General features: G+C 40.0%; 1 pseudogene; it reads left to right on the top strand.

Moving 5' to 3' along the window:
- The window catches only part of LOC119970650, a 98272-nt pseudogene that overhangs the window by 53999 nt on the left and 22849 nt on the right, over positions 1-21424 (top strand).

Genomic DNA, 21424 nt, shown 5'->3' with positions numbered 1-21424 from the left:
ATCCCATTTGGATGAACTTGCAAGATGTGGTTTTGCTGATTTTGAGAATTGTACCCTCACTAGTTTAAGTTTTGTTTCTTAAAGCAATTCCTTCAACTGATATTGGACTTTAGTCAAGGAGGTAAATCTATTTGAACAATGTGCATTCGTATATACCTGCAAGTGTTGTCTTTATTTTGTAGCCAATTAGTTCGTCCTTCTTTAGGATGGGTGATGAGTGATTTTTTTTCTTCCAGGTTTTGACTTAACTATTCCAATATAAAAGGTAAGTTGAACAATTGGAATAGGTTGTCTGCACTTTAATTAGTTTCTTGCATGTTTTTGTGTCCGCATCTGTGGCTCTTTTGAAGATTGCCTCACATGAGAAGTCTGGGAAAATAGTTCTATTTAATAAGATTTATTATTTAGAAGTGGTTTATGTTGGGTGCCATTTCCAATTCTGCTTCTGAAATCTGAGAACAAGGGGTCAGTTTCTTTCAGTTTCTCTCTCATTGTTTGATTTGCTCTTTTTGTTCTCAAAAAAACTAACTTGTGAGTAATGAAAGAAGCCTAGAATTCTACGTGGGAATTTACATTTGAGGGCTATTCAAGTTATAGCATCACTGAAGAAATATAAAATTACAGTTATGGACAAAAGAATTCTGTGTAGTGTGGATGTTGGTCTCTCGGGGTATGTGCAGATATGCTGCAGTCTGCTGAGCATTACTGTCAAATATACGGCTTTAATAGTTGTATCTCCTGCCCGACTCCATAGATAGAATAGTTGGATGTGTAATGGAGATGGTCAAATAAAGGACCGTTTGTGCTCTTGTGGACTTGCCACAGAGTTGCAGAATTTATGAAGAAAACTAACTTATTTGTCTTGCGTCTGACCTAAGTAACTACGATTAATGACCATTTTATTTTTACTTGTGTTTTCCAGCACCATAACAATAATTAGCCCCATGAAAAGCTCTCTATAGGTTAGTCTTTCAAAACTTTGCTGGAAAGTAGCCTTTCTATAATATGCTTAAACTGATTATTTGGCAGGATAATTTAAATAATTTAGAAGAACTATATGAAATATGGTTGATGGAATAATGCTGGACCTGTGCACGGGTGCTATGTTAAGTACAGCTGATATATATCAATTGTAATCTAAATCTGACTTCAAAATTAACCGTACATCATACAATTTTCTTCAGCCGACTCAGAATTATGTGTATTGTGGATTATTATGGGAATTACTAAAAGCTGCCATCTGAGAATGCCCTTTGAAACTCTAGATGATTTGGAAACTATTACTCTATCTGAGTGTGTTGTCACGCAAGGCAGTATTGCATGTTTCTGCTTAGATTAAAGTTTGTTGCCAAGAACTGTGGATAGGAAGGTTTTCTTGGGATGGATTTATATGATTGGTTGTTGCTCAGCCTAGTAAAAAATAGAACACATGGAATCTGACTGTAGTGTGTCATCAGAAGTCTAGCACTGATGTGACTGACACTTAAATCCAAAGCAAACTTCATGATCCAGAGTGCAGGCAGCTGAATAGTTTTATAAATATGTGCACTACGTTTAGTTGGGCTACCAATTTCTTTGCACGATAAGTACAAGTGTTTTGACATCCTGTAGTTGGTGAGTTCTGTCTGCATTCAACAAAGATGATGACTTTAAGTGAGAAGTTGGTTGAAAACAGCAGTAAAGAAAACTACAAAGTTACACGAATCTTGAAGGACATATTTGTTTCGCATTATTCTTGTGCATCATTGCTATATTCACGAAAGCAACGTCTTAATTGTAAGCAAGATATGGTATACAGTAGTTATTTAGATTTGACTGCTTAAATTGTTCATAATTGAAATACTTGTCTGAGTTATGCTGTCAAGTGGTTTTGATTATTTGTCAAAAGCGTGAAAACGGAGAATGTTGCAACAAAATACTTGTGCATTTTCCAACTGGGCTGAAAAAGTTTAAAATTACCATCTAGTTTATGTCGCCTGCAAGCCTCATTGTCTAAATAATTTCCTGCTTGTATTACTGAAGTTACAAGCTAATAACATAAAAGATGTCTGTGGAATTGGGGAAAAGTTTGGGAATTGATGTCTTTTAAAATCATCCTTGGCTGAAAATAGTTGTGAATGACTTCCTTGTAATAGTGTGTGGGTCATAAAAGCTGTGAATGTGATTATTCTAATTCTGTTACTAATTTGTTAATAATTTGAATGAAAAGTCACCGTGATCAGTTGCAATTTTATTCCTTGTAGATGTTGACAGTTTACAAAGTTGGGAAATACATTTTCAAACTGCAACATCCCACAATTATTTAGTTGGAGAAGTACTGCTGAAAGATTTTACAGGTTTTTTTGTATTATAGCACTGGTTGATTTTTCCATTGTAGTGCTTATGGACAAAGCTTTTGCAGGCAGTTCTTGCATGCTTTTGCTCTCTACCTGGAACTCTACCTATTTAGTGGCTTTCTTTGTCTCTTTCACCCTTTTCATGTTTGTCTTCCAAGTGTGTGTGTTTTAAGTTGCATGGTTAGGAGGCTGTAAGAGCAAAAGCTAGCTAATGATGGAGCAGAGAGAAAAGATTTGTCTGAATCAAGATAGAGGTTGTAAATGAGAAAAGATAATAGAAATAGGATGAAGCCATGAGGAGAATTTGATAACATAAGTGGACCTTTTCATCAGTTAGTTGCAATCTTTTGGCGATAAATAATTGGATACTGACAGATTTGAAAGCAATCATATTTATCCTGTATGCTCAGTATCATTAGTTGAAAGAGGGAACTTATTGACCTGGCTTGTCTGTGCCGTCATTAAAAGGTCTGTTGACCCGTGATTGGATGAGAAAATCCCTATAATAATTGAGTTCTATATTATAAGGTTAGAAACTAAGCATTCATTGAAAAGAAATTGAAATGTGAAATACTTAAACTATTTAATAAATGGAAACATTTTCTCTACTGCAATAGATGATGGCCTGAACTAATTGTGCACAAAAATTAGTTCAGGGCAGTTGGTTTGCACTGTCACAGTCAAATAGTTAATGAACTGCAGTATGCAGCTGCAGTATGCACAATCTGTGTGATACAGTAATAAAAACTACAAGCAACCACGCTAGTTTATTTAGATCTATTCAAAGCTGTGTTATTGGAGAGTTTTGAATTTAAAAATGGTGGTTATGGTCCAGAACAGACTGATGGTTATGTAGATCCTTTAGCTTCCAGTGGTTATTAAGATCAAAAAGTGAAAGACATTCTGCCAGTGTCAGCATGGTTCCTAGTAAACATTAGTATACAGCATTGAATTATTTACATTTAAGCAATTATGATGGCTACTGTGGTAATTTAGGAATGCCAGACTGCTGCATTTGAGATCAATGTTGGGCACGGTATGTTAAACATATGCTTTTCTTTGATAGAAAACCATGAGATCTTTTACATCCACCTGGACAGGCAGATTTAATGTTTTGCCCAAAAGACACTTCCTTAATACTTCACTGAAGTGTCCAGAGAATGTATACTCGAGTTGTGGAATGGACCCACGGCCTTCTGTTTCAGTAGATTACAGCAAAAGCACTGTTTGTATAGGTTTTTTCACTGCAATGGTGGCAAAGCCTTTCGGGAAGTCAGTCACCATAAGTAAACAAGTTAGGACAGGTTTTAAGTTGTGGAAGTATTGTCTGTGCTTTAACTGTGAGGAAAATGCAAATGTTTGAGGCCTGTTCTCTCTCATGTAAGAATATGGCTTTCGCATTGTTATGTTGAAAATGATACTCGTTTGGAAAGCCAGTGCAGGCACAACAGGCCAAATTACCGCCTTGTGCCCCGTAACAATTCTGTGAATGGTGTTGAGGCAGGGAGCAGGAAGGGCCACACACTAGAAGAGGAGACATGAAGTAAGGTTAGCTTGGTGGATTTCTGCCTTAACTTCAATCTTCTTGAGACTGACTGACATGCACCAGCTGTGTAACGAGAACAGGGAAAGCCTTTTTGGGGTTATATATACTTAAAAAGTTAGCTATACATCATAAAAGAGAATGGTGGCAAAATATAACACTTGTAGGAATTGTGCACTTAGTTTGTTACGTAGATTCGTGTATAACTTTAAAAGCATTATCTGCATCAAATCGTCATCAAATGCAATTAATATTATTTTTTTAATCTTGAAAATTTAGCTGGACATGTACAGAGCTTGACTAGTTTAGAATAATTGGTTTTCAAGTTTGCGTAGTCTTGTGCTAATGAATACAAATTAAAATATCCAGGTGTGTTAAAACTATTTTAACTTTTCATATTTGAAGCAAGGGGTTAAACTTTTGTAATTGAATTTTGTTTCACTGTGGTACTTTTTATAAAAAAAAACTTGAATGTTCGAAAGGAAGTATTGCATACTGTGCACCAGTTGCATTAACTAGGATATCCTGGTATTGTTGTAGTTAAATTTATTAGAAGCAGCACCTGTGACAAACAATCTGCGTCTGGTGTGCTTAGATGAACATTGATGCATGAAACCATTTCTACACATTTGCATCATGATACCATTGCATCATTGATTTTAAGTTGGTTACCAAAAATAAACAGAAAATAATTTTGTATCATTGATTCATTTGTGATTGAAATGTAGTTGGGGAAAAAAGGTTCCTATTTTCTCTGCATTGCCATAAATTGTATGTAAAAACTGATATGGGGAGCAAAATTCAACTTCATTTCCCAAAGATTGTTTCAATGACAAACAGCGGTGCAAAGGGGATTGTCCTGACTCCAGGCATTGTGAAATCTCAGGGTATCAGGTCAACCATGGGCAAGGAAATAATCTGATTACCACCTACTGCTTCTGGGATCCAGTTGTTGAATCAGTACTCCTCTGTGTTGAACGCCACTTGGAGCAAAGAACAAAGAAAAGTACAGCAAAGGAACAGGCCCTTCGGCCCTCCAAGCCTGCACCGACCATGTTGCTCATCTAAACTAAAATCTTCTACACTTCCGGGGTCCGTATCCCTCTATTCCCATCCTATTCATGTATTTGTCAAGATGCCCCTTAAATGTCACTCATCCCTGCTTCCACCATCTCCGGCAGTGAGTTCCAGGCACCCACTACCCTCTGTGTAAAAAATAAAAACTTGCCTCGTACATCTCCTCTAAACCTTGCGCCTCGCACCTTAAACCTATGCCCCCTAATAATTGACCCCATTACCCTTGGATTAAGTCTCTGACTATCCACTCTGTCTATTCCCCTCATAATTTTGTAGGCCTCTATCAGGTCGCCCCTCAACCCCCGTCGTTCCAGTGAGAACAAACCGAGTTTATTCAACCGCTCCTCATAGCTAATTCCTCCATACCAGGCAACATCCTGGTAAATCTCTTTTGCACCCTCTCTAAAGCCTCCACATCCATCTGGTAGTCTGGCGACCAGAATTGAACACTATACTCCAAGTGTGGCCTAACTAAGATTCTATACAGCTGCAACATGACTTGCCAATTTTATACTCAGTGCCCCGGCCAATGAAGGCAAGCATATGCCTTCTTGACTACCTTCTCCACCTGTGTTGCCCCTTTCAGTGACCTGTGGACCTCTACACCCAGATCCCTCTGCCTGTCAATACTCTTCAGGGTCCTACCATTCACTGTAAATTTCAGCACCTGTTTCGACCTTCCAAAATGCATTACCTCATATTTGTCCAGATTAAATCCATCTGCCATCTCTCCGCCCAAGTCTCCAAACAATCTAAATTCTGCTGTATCCTCTGACAGTCCTCATCGCAATCCGCAATTCCACCAACCTTTGTGTCGTCCGCAAACTTACTAATCACACCAGTTACATTCTCCTCCAAATCATTTTTATATATACTACGAACAGCAAAGGTCCCAGCAGTGATCCCTGCGGAACACCACTAGTCACAGCCCTTCAATCAAAAAAGCATCCTTCCATTGCTACTCTGTGCCTTCTATGACCTAGCCAGTTCTGTATCCATCTTGCCAGCTCACCTCTGATTACATGTGATTTCACCTTTTTGTACCAGTCTACCATGAGGGACCTTGTCAAAGGCCGAAGTCCATATCGACTGCCCTACCTGCATCAACCCATCGAAAAACTCTGTCAAGTTAGTGAGACACGACCTTCCCTTCACAAAACCATGCTGCCTCTCGCTAATACATCCACTTGCTTCCAAATGGGAGTAGATCCTGCCTCGAAGAATTCTCTCCAGTAATTTCCCTACCACTGACGTATGGCTCACCGGCCTGTAGTTCTCTGGATTATCCTTGCTACTCTTCTTAAACAAAGGAACAGCATTGGCTATTCTCCAGTCCTCTGGGGCCTCACCTGAAGAGGATCCAAAGATTTCTGTTAAGGCCTCAGCAATTTCCTCTCTTGCCTCCTTCAGTATTCTGGGGTTGATCCCATCAGGCCCTGGGGACTCATCCACTTTAATATTTTTCAAGATGCCCAACACCTCGTCTTTTTGGATCTCAATATGACCCAGGTTATCTACACCCCCTTCTCCAGACTCAACATCCACCAATTCCTTCTCTTTGGTGAATACTGATGCAAAGTATTCATTTAGTACCTCACCCATTTCCTCTGGCTCCACACACAGATTCCCTCCCCTGTCCTTCAGTGGGCCAACCCTTTCCCTGGCTTCCCTCTTGCTTTTTATGTACGTGTAAAAAGCCGTGGGATTTTCCTTAACCTTATTTGCCAATTACTTTTCGTGACCCCTTTTAGCCCTCCTGACTCCTTGCTTAAGTTCCTTCCTACTTTCCTTATATTCGACACAGGCGTTGTCTGTTCCCAGCCTTCTAGCCCTGACAAATGCCTCCTTTGTCTTTTTGAGGAGGCCGACAATATCCCTTGTTATCCAAGGATCGCAAAATTTGCCATATTTATCCTTCTTCCTCACAGGAACATGCCGGTCCTGAATTCCTTTCAACTGACATTTGAAAGCAAACATTGAGAATGGCAAATACACAAAGTACGGTAGGTTGAGGCCTTTAACATCCATAACCAAGAGTGTCTTGGTATCACCTCTACGGACCAAGTCCTAAAAAGCATGCCTGTTAGACTGGGTCTTTGGCAGGTGGTGAGAGAACCAAGAAGAGGAATAAACCTACTTGACTGTATTCTCACCAATCTACCAGTCACAGGTGCATCTGTCCATGACCGGATCGGTAGAAGTGACCACCACACAGTCTTGCAGAGACAAAGTCCCGTCTTCACATTGAGGATACCCACCATCATGGTGTGTGGCACTTCCACAGTGCTAAATGGGATTGATTTTGAATGGAGCTAGCACCTTAAAACTGGGCATAGATGAGGTAGAAATCTTCTCGGCCACAATCAGTAACTTCGTGGCCAAGCATATCCGCCTGCTTCCCCCTTCACCATTGCCATCAAGCTGGAGGATCAACCCTGGTTCAATGAAGAATGGAGGAGGAAATACCTGGAGCAGCACCAGACTTATCTAACGCTGTCAACCAATGAAGCTACGGTGCAGGACTACTTGCATGCTAAACATCAGAAGCAGTCAACAATAGACAGAGGTAAGTGATCCCACAGCCAATGAATCAGATCTAAGCTCTGCAGTCCTTCCATATCCAATTGTGAATGGCAGTGGTCAATTAAACACCAAACTGGAGGAAAGGCTCCACAAATATCCCAATCCTCAATGATGGGGGACAGTGCAAAAGACAAGGCTGAAGCATTTGCAATCATTTTCAGCCAGAAGCAAATACTGCAATGTTGACGTAAAGTGAAACCAAGTTTTCACCAATCTGCAGTTTTGCATTAAGTGCCCTCTCTTGCCATAGTCTGTTTTGAAAGTGTTTTCATTAGATACAGAAAATGATTAATGGACCTGGGTAGGTGGAGAGATTGGATTTGTTTATTATCACGTGTACCAAATATAGTGAAAAGTATTGTTCTGCGTACAGTTCAGAGATCCATTCACATGAAAAGAAAATACATTGGGCAAACATAAAAGACACGGGCGCGGGTGAAGCATACAGGAGAATCGTACTACTCAGTAGAGAAGATGTGTGAAGAGATTGGATTGGATTGGATTTGTTTATTGTCACGTGTACCGAGGTACAGTGAAAAGTATTTTTCTGCAAGCAGCTCAACAGATCATTCCATACATGGAAGAAAAGGGAATTAAACAAAATTCAAGAAAATACATGAGAATACAGAATAGGACAACACAAGATATACAATTTAACTACATAAGCATTGGCATCGGATGAAGCATATAGGGTGTAGTGTAAATGAGGTCAGTCAATAAGAGGGTCATTTAGGAATCTGGTGACAGTGGGGAAGAAGCTGTTTTTGAGTCTGTTCGTGCGTGTTCTCAGACATCTGTATCTCTTGCCCGATGGAAGAAGTTGGAAAAGTGAGTAGGCCGGGTGGGAGGGATCCTTGATTATGCTGCCCGCTTTCCCCCGGCAGCGGGAGGTGTAGATGGAGTCCATGGATGGGAGGCAGGTTTGTGTGATGGACTGGGCGGTATTCCCGACTCTCTAAAGTTCCTTGCGGTCCTGGGCCGAGCAGTTGCCATACCAGGCTGTGATGCAGCCCGATAGGATGCTTTCTATAGTGCATCTGTGCTTAAGAGTCCATAAGAGAGTCTGGTAACAGTGGGGAAGAAGCTGTTTTTGAATGGTGGGCGTAAATGTCAATCCAAGTCTGGAACAAAATATGGTGTCCACATTTAACTGTTAAAATCGGGATAGTTGTACTAGTGGTGCATTCAAGAGATCGAATAAAGTTCAAATCTATATTTATTTTTATTATGATTTTAGTGTCATCTGTATGGACAACACTCTCTATCTAGGCAATCTTTCTGAATGATTTGAATTTAAATGTTTCGTGGTACAAGCCTTCAATCTGGTATTTGCTGGAAAAGTACATGGAATTTGAATACTGCAAGCTTATATAAGTTTTAAAAGAATGAAAAATGGTTGTGCTCCACCATTCTCATACAACAAAAAATGTTGAATGTTTAATATAGAAACAAAGTTTAGTTTCTGAGAACAGTTGAATACTAAAAGTTAATAGTATGGTATAAAGGGGTTAATTCTAACTGTGATGCTGATGAGGCATGTATATATCACAGGAAATGATGCAATGCCACATGATCTTGATCTCTCAGCAAGGTGAAGCTGCATTGAGAGATGGCCTAATAAAGTTGACCTTTTCCGTACCGCTTTCCTTCCCTCTGCAGGCTCTGTAAATATCCTGTTAGCACGAGGACAAGAGTGTTATAATTAAGACATTTGAAGCAAAAAAAATTAATGAATGTGACATCCCAGTATGTGTCATAGCCAATTAGGAGTGTTTTGCATTGTAGTTACTGTTGTAATGCAAGAAAATGCAGCAACCAGTTTGCATGCAGTAATGTCCCATAAGTAGCAATTAGACCAATCTGATTCAATTATAGTAAGAAGTCTCAAAACACCAGGTTCAAGTCCAAGATTATTTTAAATCACTAGCTTTGGGAGCACTGCTCCTTCATCAATGGTCACTTCACCTGTTGAAGGAGCAGTGCTCCAGAAGCTTGTGATTTCAAATAAACATAGAACGGTACAGCACAGAACAGGCCCTTCGGCCCTCAATGTTGTGCCGAGCCATGATCACCCTACTCAAACCCACGTATCCACCCTATACCCGTAACCCAACAAACCTCCCCCTTAACCCTACTTTTATTAGGACACTACGGGCAATTTAGCATGGCCAATCTACCTAACCCGCACATCTTTGGACTGTGGGAGGAAACCGGAGCACCCGGAGGAAACCCACGCACACAGGGGGAGGACGTGCAGACTCCACACAGACAGTGACCCAGCCGGGAATCGAACCTGGGACCCTGGAGCTGTGAAGCATTTATGCTAACCACCATGCTACCCTGCTGCCCTGCTACCATGTTGGACTTTAACCTGTGTTGTGAAACTTTTTACTGTGCCCACCCCAGTCCAGCGCTGGCATCTGCACATCATGGTTCAATTATGTTTGAGAAGAACTAGGAAGCGGGAGAATCTCTGCTCTTCTTATTCAAGTAGTGTAATGGTATCCTTTTATGTTCAATTGAAGGGGGATGGCAGCACCTTGGTTCAATATCTCATCTAAAGAGCAACAACTCTGACATTTCAACATGCCCTCAGTACAGCACTGACATGTTATGTTCAGGTCTCGGACTAGGGCTTCATCCCACAGCCTTCAGAGTGCATCACCTCCAAAGAGTGGAGTTTTCTTCCTGAAACTAAAGTGCATAGCTAGCTTACTTAACAATGTAGAGCTACTGCCATTATGTTAGGGTTCAGATTTGAATGACTTGTATATACAGGAAACTTTGCACTTTCAGAACTGGAAAGGAAACTTACTGAAAGACTACCATCCGTTGTGCTTTTCCCATCTTTTACCCCTCCCCCTGCTATATTGAGGACTGAGTGAAAATAATTGCAATGGTGGAGAGTTTCCTTTTTTTGGGCGAGATATTTGACATTTCTTGGGCTGGATTCTCTGATTCTGAAACTAAGTGCTGACGCCGGCGTGGGAACAGTGACATTTTACAACCAAAAAATGGTGCAAAATGGCTACCGACCGTTAGTCTGGTGGGGAGCTAGCAGGTGCGCGCCGTAGAGCCCCCGGCTCCAGCTGCAGATATGGCCGGAGAATTGCCGAGTCCGTGGTTGCGCCGTGCAACGTGGTTTCTGCCGTGCACGGACCGGGTCTGCCAAAAACTGCCCCCCCTTTGACCAGGCTCTCCCCTGACTGACTGCACTGGACTAAGTCTGCAGCCGCCATGCCGAGTTCCTGAAAATAAATACCACACGCGACCGACGCTGTCGGGAACTCAGCCCATCGGGGGCGGACCATTGCGGGGGAGGACCTCGGGTAACGTCCCGAGGCCGTTCATATGCCGTGTGGCGTACTCTGCGAGTATGTCATTTTGGAGGGGTGGAGCATCGCAAAAGTGGTGCTGCCCCAGATTTTGGTGCCAACATGGATTTTCCAGCCGATCGCCAAACGCGATTTGGCGTCGGAACCAGAGAATCCCATCCCTTGTTTCCCACTGGCATTTCTGATTTAACTTTGGAAATGTTTGTATTTTTAAAGTTTATTACTTGTAAACTTTAGTCAGCAGATATGCAAAGTGCAATCCTATAAAATATGGGGCATGTCACCTTCACATTCTTTGGTTATTTTTGGGAGGGAAATCTTTTACAAGAAGTAGGTGTAGAGCAACGCATCAATTTCAGACTCTGTTCTAGGGCTTGCAGTAATGGAGAAGTTTTCTTGGGCTAATTTACTCCGAAGAGTTAAAGGCCTAACTGCAATATTAAAATTGTAGTCCACTAAATTGTATCCCGTATTTATCTGGTGCATGCAGTTTTGATTTAATTACTTTATACTGAAAGTAGTGAACATGTGGAATAAACTGCTTGAGAATGGGTGAAAAAACTTTAAGGAACATAGCCTAGTTATGTGAAGAATTGAGCAACTACAGCATTACATTTTGGGATCTACCAGATGGAGTACATCACCTCTTGTCCTGTATTTTCCAATGTTCCTAAATTTTATTATTATATGCAGGTCTAAAGGTATGAATTCTGTAACCTCCTGAACATGATGCACTGAAATTTGGCTTCATTTTAACTCGGTTCAAAATGTCAGTTTAAGCGGAAGTTGGAGGACCTGCAAAGTGTCAGTTTTGCTCCGTGCTGTGCTACAGCATTGCCCGCTGCTCTGAGAGCAGGAGTATGCCAGCAGCACCCTCGTTTGGTGACAATAGACCAGCACAGTTTTTAAAAAATCATGGAATTTTAGCAAATTGGATTGAAATGCAAAGGAGAAATCAAGTAAAACATTTTAATTTGTGAGTGGGTTTTCACCCTGCCACACAATTGCAGACCTAATCCAAGTTAGTATTTGCAATTCCTTTAATATTTTCAAATGTGTATAAGGTGGATTGGGTCTGAAAATCAGTATCTAATTGTAATCTGCGATAATTGTAATCTATCACTTGGAGATTCTGGTGTTGCTAATTGGGCAGCAAAGAACTCTCTAGAACTACGTTCAACTATTAATTTTGCAATAATATTTTGGGCTCAAAGAAAACGGATACCAAGAACATTTTTTAAACTTGTTAAACTACAAGTTGCAAGTTATTTAAAGTAGAAATTGGGAGGAATAACCAGTTCAACAAATCAGAATAGCCTTTGAAGGTCTTCGATATATATGGTAATAAATTACTTCAAGCCCCATATCTTTTACAACTAAGTCAAACATTAAGCCAGAAAGTTTCTCGTGATGTTTTGGTAATCAAAATAAAGGTAGCTTGTGAGTACAAACCTGTAAACGGGATGTGTCTGCAATATTGACAGAGTCAATAAGAACATTTATTTAGGATTTAAAGTTTAAGCAGTCATGCTTTTATTTTAGACTGTTAGCACATTAACTTAATTCATTTTCATTTTGCTTCTGCAGCTTCTGTTCTACCAGATTTAACAGAGCAATTCTCACCCCCGGACATTGCGCCAACACTCCTAGTGAAGTTAGTAGAGGCGATTGAAAAACAGGTGAGGTGAATCATATGAATTTATAACATGAGTTTCGAAATGGTACTTGTGGTCCTGATATGTGTTGGCATTTGAGTTTGTCTTTAAAAGATTGCCAAAGCAATCATAACCATAGTATGGCTAAAATTGCTTATCTTCTGACTACAGTTTTTGTAACAGTGTTAATTTTGTTTAGTTGCAAGTAATGATATAATTCGGGTCTGGAAACTGGTAAATGTTAATTTGTACTGAAATAAATGTATGGCATTTGGTCAAATAGATGCTCTTATTGCAAGCACTCAATGGTTAGCCATTATGCAACCGATTTGGAGATCATTGTCTCAAATGGCAAATGTTTCTGATTATTTTTCTGGTTCTACTTTTTTACTCTTTCAAATATTTGTATTTCTGGATTACAATTTTCAATGCAAGAGTTACTGGCAACAAGAAAACAACAACAGTTTTATGTTTCTGTCTCTACCCCCTTTTATCAGGCAAGATAGCGCACTTTAAAACAGGTTTTCAAATTTAAACATTAAGCCACAGTGACTTTGAAACTGTACATCAGGTTTAATTCTACGATGTCCATCTTTTAGCTGCATTCCTTTGATAATGCTGATTCGTTTGTAATGCGAGTTAATCTTCATTATATTATAATCAAAATATCATGTCTCATGAAGTTACTGTACCTTTGATCTTAACTGCATTTACCGAATACAAAGAAGGGTGGTGTTTGACATTTTCTAGTTCTCTAAATGATCTAGCTGATCAACTTATGGAGACTGCATCTTCATAGTTTCTAACTTTGTTTTTTGTATGTGGAAATTGTAGTTCACCTTATGTAAGAATTTTGATTTCTATTTTACAGGCATCGAGAATACCAATTTATACCGAACGTCTGGTTCATATGGTAGTACTGAATTAAAACAGCTGTTGGATTATGGTAAATATAAACTGCATTTGGATACTTTCCAAGTTGCTTGGTACAATGTATACAGTTCTTTTCTATTTGTGGTTGAAGTGCATTGCTACTTCAATTAACTTTTACTCCTTTCCCTGTTTACACATCTCCCCTCATTACAATATTTTTATTTTTTGGGTGGGGGGGGGGGGGTGAGTGGTTTGGTCATTTTCAGGTTGTAAATTCCTGACTTTTGCACAGTCTCAGTGTATAGTTTCTGAAACATTGATCGAGGTACCATCCGGTTTGTTTTCAGTGCAGGAATTCTTTGTATGAATGCTACATTACCACTAGGGGGCTTCTTAGTGCTGCATATTGTGTTGATAGTATTACAAAAATTGGCATAGGCAACTAAGTAGAATCACCTGATCTTTTTCACAGCTAATATACCCGCTAGGAAACACTATCAAAATACCTGTTCTGCTCTAATATTTTTTGCACCCAATTTTAGTTCTGCTCAGTACTTTGTAAATTAGTATGAACTGTACATGTGCACTGTATAGTGTAAATTTGTACATTTTGCTACAAGGCAAAGGTAGTCCTTATAAGTCATTATATCAATGATCTTTTTAAAAATAAATTTAGAGTACCTGATTCATTTTTTCCAATTAAGGGGAAATTTAGCATGTTCAATCCACTACCTTGCACATCTTTGGGTTGTGGGGGCGAAACCCACGCAAACACTGGGAGAATGTGCAAACTCCACACACAGTGACCCAGAGCCGGGATCGAACCTGGGACCTCAGCGGCGTGAGACTGCAGTGCTACCACTGTGCCACCGTGCTGCCCCTATGATTTTTAATAAAATTCAGCTCATATTCAAAGTTTGATAGAAGAAATTCCTATGCAGCTCGCTTTCCACTGCAAATTTCTCCCCTTTTCTGGAGCTGCTTATCTTGGCTTTGGTATCACAGGTGCTTTCTAGTTTTGAGTTGAAATGACCCATCTCTACTGATCTAGACATTGGTAAACCAGTATGGCTACCGCAATTTTGCCTTTCTTCATTAAAAAAAACACAGAAGTGAACATCCAGGGAAATAGGATCACTGGCTGTTTCCCTTCCCAGCTTATAGGCAGGGCAGTATTATTAATAGCCCTATTATATAGATATCAGAATTACAGTGCAGAAGGAGGCCATTCGGCCCATCGAGTCTGCACCGGCTCTTGGAAAGAGCATCCTACCCAAGATCAACACTTCCACCCTATCCCCATAACCCAGTAACCCCACCCAACACTAAGGGCAATTTTGGACACTAAGGGCAATTTATCATGGCCAATCCACCTAACCTGCACATCTTTGGACTGTGGGAGGAAACCGGAGTTGAGATTGGTAATCTCAGAATGGGTGAGAGATTGAACCTGGCTCCAAACCGTGGGGTGCCCTGAAGTGTTTTTTATTGTTGAGATGTGCTTCTTGAGATGTTTTGAAATTCTGTCTATCGCTCTTCTGAAAGTATATCCCATAACAATGCCGCTGCTTTTGTAAACAAAATTCTGCATTCTTGTAACTCTGTGCCTTCTTTATAAAGATCAGAATGCAGTCAAACTCACAACAGATTGTTTTGAAAATATTTCTGTAGTCAGGTGCATTTTTCAATTTACTAGATGCAACTCCAATGGACATTGAGCAATTGGACCTGCAGTCATTGGCTGACGTGTTAAGGCAATACCTCCAGGAACTACCGAATCCTGTCATTCCAGCATCAATCCACAGTGATCTGGTTATATAGCTCAAGGTAAGAAAGAGAATTTTCATTTACATAGCACTTTTCACAACCTCATGAAGCTAATAAAATACTTTGGTAGTATAATTTATTGTAACGTAGGGAGCCCACAAAGCCAATTTGTGTGTCTCAAGGTCCCACAAACAATAATAGGAATGTCTTTTATTCTAGGGGCCTCACTGTAGCATGGTGGTTAGCATCAATGCTTCACAGCTCCAGGGTCCCAGGTTCGATTCCCGGCTGGGTCACTGTCTGTGTGGAGTCTGCACGTCCTCCCTGTGTGTGCGTGGGTTTCCTCCGGGTGCTCCGGTTTCCTCCCACAGTCCAAAGATGTGCGGGTTAGGTGGATTGGCCATGCTAAATTGCCCGTAGTGTAAGGTTAATGGGGGGATTGTTGGGTTACGGGTATACGGGTTACGTGGGTTTAAGTAGGGTGATCATTGCTCGGCACAACACCGAGGGCCGCAGGGCCTGTTCTGTGCTGTACTGTTCTATGTTCTATGTTCTATGTTCTTTCAAGGTGCCAGTCTGCCCATGCCAAGGTGCCTGGGTATCAGTAGCAGTGAGGATACCACCCTGCCCAGAACCCGACTGCGCAGGGGTCTCTAATGACCTGAGAGATCACCACACACCCCCTCCCTCCTCCCATTTCCGTTACACCTAGTTCATGTTTGTGGAAGCCAGTGCTCAATGGTGCCATGGCGAGGTCTCCCAGATGTGTGCATTAGTCCCCACAATCCAGAGGAATACGACTCAGACACATTTAAATGGGCCTAAGGGGCGAGATCCAGATTGCAACGTCTCGTGAGATTTCATCAAATTCGTGAGGAGTTTCAATTGCTGCGAATCTTGAGAGAGGCTTCTCACGGGATTCATCGGCATCGTCGCATCACCAAGTCGGGCATAACAAGGCCATTAAATCACGCCCATTATTTAATTGGTGGCAATTCTGAGGAGGTTCATTAGGATAGTCCCCAGTATGAAAGGATTGTCTTATGAGCAAAGGTTAAACAGGTTGAGACTCTACTGATTGGAATTTCGAAGAATGAGAGATGATCTCATTGAAACTTATAGGATTCTCAAGGGGCTTGACAGGGTAACTGTTGAATGGATGTTTCCTCTCGTGGGAGAGTGTAGGACCAGAGGGCATAGTCTCAGAATAAAGGGGTGCCAATTTTAAGACTGAGATGAGGAGGATTTCTTCTCTCAGACGATTGAGTATCTTTGGAACTCCTTGCCACAGAGAGCTGTGGAGCAGAGTCCTTGTGTATATTTAAGGCTGAGGTAGATTCCTGATCAGTAAGGGAATCCAGCATTATAGAGAAGGGGCAGGAAAGTGGAGAATGTAGGATGAGCCTTTATTCTGTCGAAAGGGCAGAGCTGCCTCGAGGGGCCAAACGGCCTACTCCTGTTCCTATTTCTTATGATCTTAGAATATACCCACCAGAACGTTCAAGCAAAAGATTTGATTTGATTTATTATTGTCAATGTATTAGTATACAGTGAAAAGTATTGTTTCTTGCATGCTGTACAAACTGTGCATACCATACATGGAAGGAAGGAGAGACTGCAGAATATAATGTGACAGTTATAGCAAGGTGTAGAGAAAAGATCAACTTGATACGAGGTAGGTCCATTCAAAAGTCTGATGGCAGTAGGGAAGAAGCTGTTCTTGAGTCGGTCGGTGCGTGACCTCAAACTTGATGGATATGATGTGAAGGAAGTGCCAGTGTCTTATTTAATGCTAGGATTGATTGATGGATATTTTGAAAAGTTCTGATAGTTTTTTTGTATTCCATTCTCTCGCACACCACCACACCCACTCAGTCCATCAACTCAAATAGTTTGTTTCATATCTGCTTTTAATGTTTGTTTATTCTCTGACTAAATATTTTTGTTTAAATATTGAGATAGTCCAAGTGACATCACACGTTAAGGCTAGAATTTGTGATTTTTGCTTTATGTTTTGAACTCCGCACATTAAAATGATAGAAGTACTTATAGCCCGTGTATGCAAAAATTTCAAGTTAAAATCATTAAGCGTGCAAATTGGAATAAAAGCTGTATTCTATGATGGCAATAGGTTGTCTGCAGCTGTCACAATTGCATTTGATAACCAGCAACAATCCTCAGTTAACAGTATAAACCTCTGACATGATCTTGATGTGGCACACAGAGTCCTGAGACATAACCATCATTTATACTATGTGGTTTTTAAATTTTGGGTGTGATTAACTTGCAAAACGCAGGCAACTTCTTGTTGCACAGTCTACAGGGCTATTAACCTGCACAAAGTATTAACCTTTTATATGAATGTATTATGCAGACAGAGGATGTGGTTTTTCTTATCTGCTTCAGCAATAAATTGCCCAATCATCTGCATCAGAAGAATAGCAGACCTATAGTATAGTAAATGCTCAGTATTTGTGGTCTACATCACAATGCATACAGTTTTCCACTAGCTGCCCATAATAGGTTTTTAAGGGTTTTCTTGTGTTGGACACCGATCGCTAACTGTCAGTAGTCTAAATGTTTCTTTAAAAATAACATGTTGAGCTGCACTGGATTTTGATGGAGTACTGAATGTTGGTATTTCTAATGCCACGCTCTTGAGCCATGATTTTTAATTTCTTCAAATGCAGAGGTACTCAATACAGAAGAGTGTGCACAGTTGCTGAGGAGAGCTATACGGTCCCATAATGTGCCTCACCAGTATTGGCTTACACTTCATTATTTGATCAAGCATTTCTGCAAACTTTGCCAAAACTCTGGAAAGAACAACCTGAGTGCAAGAACATTGGCAGAAATTTTCAGTCCTTTGTTTTTCAGACAACCAGCAGCAAGGTATGTATGCAACCAGTTTTCTCAAGTACCTTGTAAAACATTGGAAAATGTGCTTTAAATATCGTAGCATAAATAAAAAAATTCACATTTTAAAATAGATGTTTGTTTTTGGTTCGGATTTGCATTGTTGAACTTTATAATTTCGATTTTGGGTTAATTTTTACCTTTTGGTTATCTAGCTCGGATACAAATCCCGAATACCACATTAAAATTATAGAAGTACTTGTAGCCAGTGAATGCCAGGAAACGCAACCCACACAAGCACCAGCACCAGGTAAGATCAGATCTAACTATGTATCTTGGCTGAATATTAAAAATAACTTGCAGCTTATGTAGGATTGAGCGGTGTTCAAACTCTAGACAGGATTACTCTCCCCTTTTGTATAAGAGCAAACGGAGGTAGAAAACGTAAACCATTCAGTTCTGATAGAAAATAGACTGTTTATGCAAGCTAAAATGGTTTCCCTCCTTGTATTGTTTTTACGTTGAACAATTATCTTTTATTTGTACTAGCGAGATGTTTTTAATTTTAAAGTAAGCAATTATTTAGTTCGAAACTATCATTTAAATGAGAGATAACTGATGGAAGTTTAGGTGTATTTTGTAAAATAAAAGTTTTATATTCAAGCATATGCAGTAACATTGAACTGATACTGGACAAATTTAGCGTTGCTGTACTGGATTCAGTCAGTCTTGCAGCAGCACCCTAATGCCCATGTGCTGTCTAACATTCTATTCATGCCTTTGTCGAAAAGCTAAATGTAAGATTAAGTTTTAGGTAACTTTTATATGTATTCTTGAATAAAGGCTTGAATGTGAAATTGATCAGTATGACTCGCCAAGATTAGATCTCTCCCTTGCTTTCCTATTTAGATTCAGTCTTGTAAGTAGCAAGTCCGGCAGAACTTATTTGCTCACTGCCATTTTTTGCCTTCTGGTTCTTCAGTTATGGGATGTTAATAAAGTAAAAAATGCAGTACAACATGTAGCTTTTTAAAAAAAAACTCAGTTTCCTATGCACAAAATATGGGATATTGCATTCTTAATCTTTGTTTTAATTCTTGAAGATCCAAAAGTCCCTAAATATCAATGCCACATTCTTTTTGTACTTTTATTATCAATTAATCAACATTGTTAACTTGGACAGTGAGGGAAAAATTATTACTTCGGTGAGGAGACTCCCATCAGGATGTTTTAATTAACTGGTGTGTTGAATTCTAATCTCAGTCATGCAGCTTAATCCTTTTCAACTTGTCTCTGATAGACAATCGTTACAGGACTTTACCATTCCTTATTTTTCTCCACCCTTTTTTGTTGGAGGCATGTAAGAGGAGAAGTCTTTGACCTCTTAAGTTTTAAATTTTGGATGAGGAATAAAGTTTGTGCATCATGATCCGAATTCAAACACATGGAGTCATGAGAGTTCCAGGTTCAACTGTTTATATTGATCTTTGACCTGGGTGGGAAGGTACCTATGAATTTGATATTTTTCTTGTTGAGGCCAGGGCCACAGATGGTGAGGATATGCTAAGAAATCACTCCGATAACTGATCTATAAGGGAGTCCAGGATTATGTGGGAGATGGCAGGGGAGTGGAGCTATGGCCATGATCCTATTGAATAGTTGAAACAGGCTCGAGAGGCCAACACTGTGCTGCTGCTGCTGCTCCTATTTCTTATGTCTTAGGTTCTTAGCACTCAGGAAAACATTTGCCACTACATTGATGTATTTTGTTCCCTTTCATGTTTCCCATATTAGTTATCCTTTAGGCCTGAGATGCTGAACTAGGCAATACGTCTTAAGTAATTTAATTTAAGGTCCTTCTGCCACATCCAAATGCTGTGGCTACAACAGCAGATTAGTGGCTGTGAATTCGAGGCGAGTTACTCACTTTCTGATTCCCCAAAACTTGTCCACCATCTACAAGGCACAAGTTAGGGATGTGATAGAAATATACTGCACTTGCCTGGAAGATTGCAGCTCCAACAACACTCAAAGCTCGACACCAACCAGGACAAACCACCTGCTTGATTGGCATTCCATCCACCACCTTAATATATTCACTCTCTCCACTCCCTCCACCACTGACGCACAGTGTTAGCAATGTGTACTATCTACAGGATACATTTTAGCAACTCACCGAGGTTCCTTTCAACAACGTCTTCCAAACCACTCCCACTTAGAATAACAAGGGCAGCCATTGCATGGAAACACAACCACATGCAGGCTCCCCTCCAAGCCATTCTCCATCCTCATTTGGAGCCATAATTCCTTCACTGTTGCTGGGTCAACATGCTGAACTCCCTAGCACCGTGGGTGTACCTGCAGCATATGGACTTCAGCGGTTCAGAAGGTTGTTCACCACTGTCCTCTTGAGACAAATTAAGGATAGTGACAAATGATTGCCGTGTAAGTGACGCTCTCATCCAAAATAAAAATGGTGTACAGTACTAGTGTGCTAACCTACAATTTACCCAGTCTTCTTCTAAAGTCATCGCAATAAAGAGCACATTAAAAAATAAATGTTTGTGTCAGTATAGTGCTTGAAAGTTGATTTGTAGTAACTGTGGCTCCTTAAAGCCCTCGTTAATAATTGTTTGAAATTCCTAATTACTAAATTAGTAACTGTAGAGTCCTACACAGGTAATACTTGCTGATTTTAAGAGTACAAATTGTGGTCAGATTCCTTCCCAGGATCCGAGCCATCAGATATACTCAGTTTAGGTTCCAACATATGTTTCTTCTTCCATTGTTTGTATTATAGATGCTTTAAGATCTTAATCGATTTCTTGAATAGAACAGCAGGAATCCCTATTAATCGGTTCTGTAGGATGAGGATATGCAATGGTCAATTTAATGCTAAGTCATAACATTTAATGATATGTCATGCTCCTGAGATGATATCTAATACAGTACATTAAACAATGGTACATTATTTAGCTAAATAATTGGAGCTCATTCATTTTGACAGTTTGATTTTATGTGTTGCATGGGAAATCTCCTTCGCTAAGTGGAGAAAAAGGAAGATTTTCTAGAGTAAGTATCAGTACTAAATTGGTTGGTCAGAATGATGCCCAAGCAGATATGGAGTTTTTAAAACGGTGAAACGATTTTCTGTGCCCGCCTTCACTGCTCTGAAGATCATATAGTTGGGCTCAATAAGACCTAGGCTTTCAAGCAATTTCATGTATTAATCTTATTTATCCAGCGACGTGTTCGGTATTAGTAACATATTTTATCATTAGTATTCAAATTTGACCTTTTTTTAGTTTCATTCACTGCATGACTGTTGTATTTAACTTGGCTGCTTTGTAACAATAATATACTTCAAAAAATAATCTATTGGCTGTAAAGCACTTGCGG

This window comes from Scyliorhinus canicula, chromosome 8 (genome assembly GCF_902713615.1).
Source record: "Scyliorhinus canicula chromosome 8, sScyCan1.1, whole genome shotgun sequence".
In the NCBI taxonomy this organism is placed as follows: domain Eukaryota; kingdom Metazoa; phylum Chordata; class Chondrichthyes; order Carcharhiniformes; family Scyliorhinidae; genus Scyliorhinus; species Scyliorhinus canicula.
The sequence above is the reverse complement of the archived record's forward strand: the minus strand, read 5'-3'. Positions and strand labels throughout refer to the sequence as shown.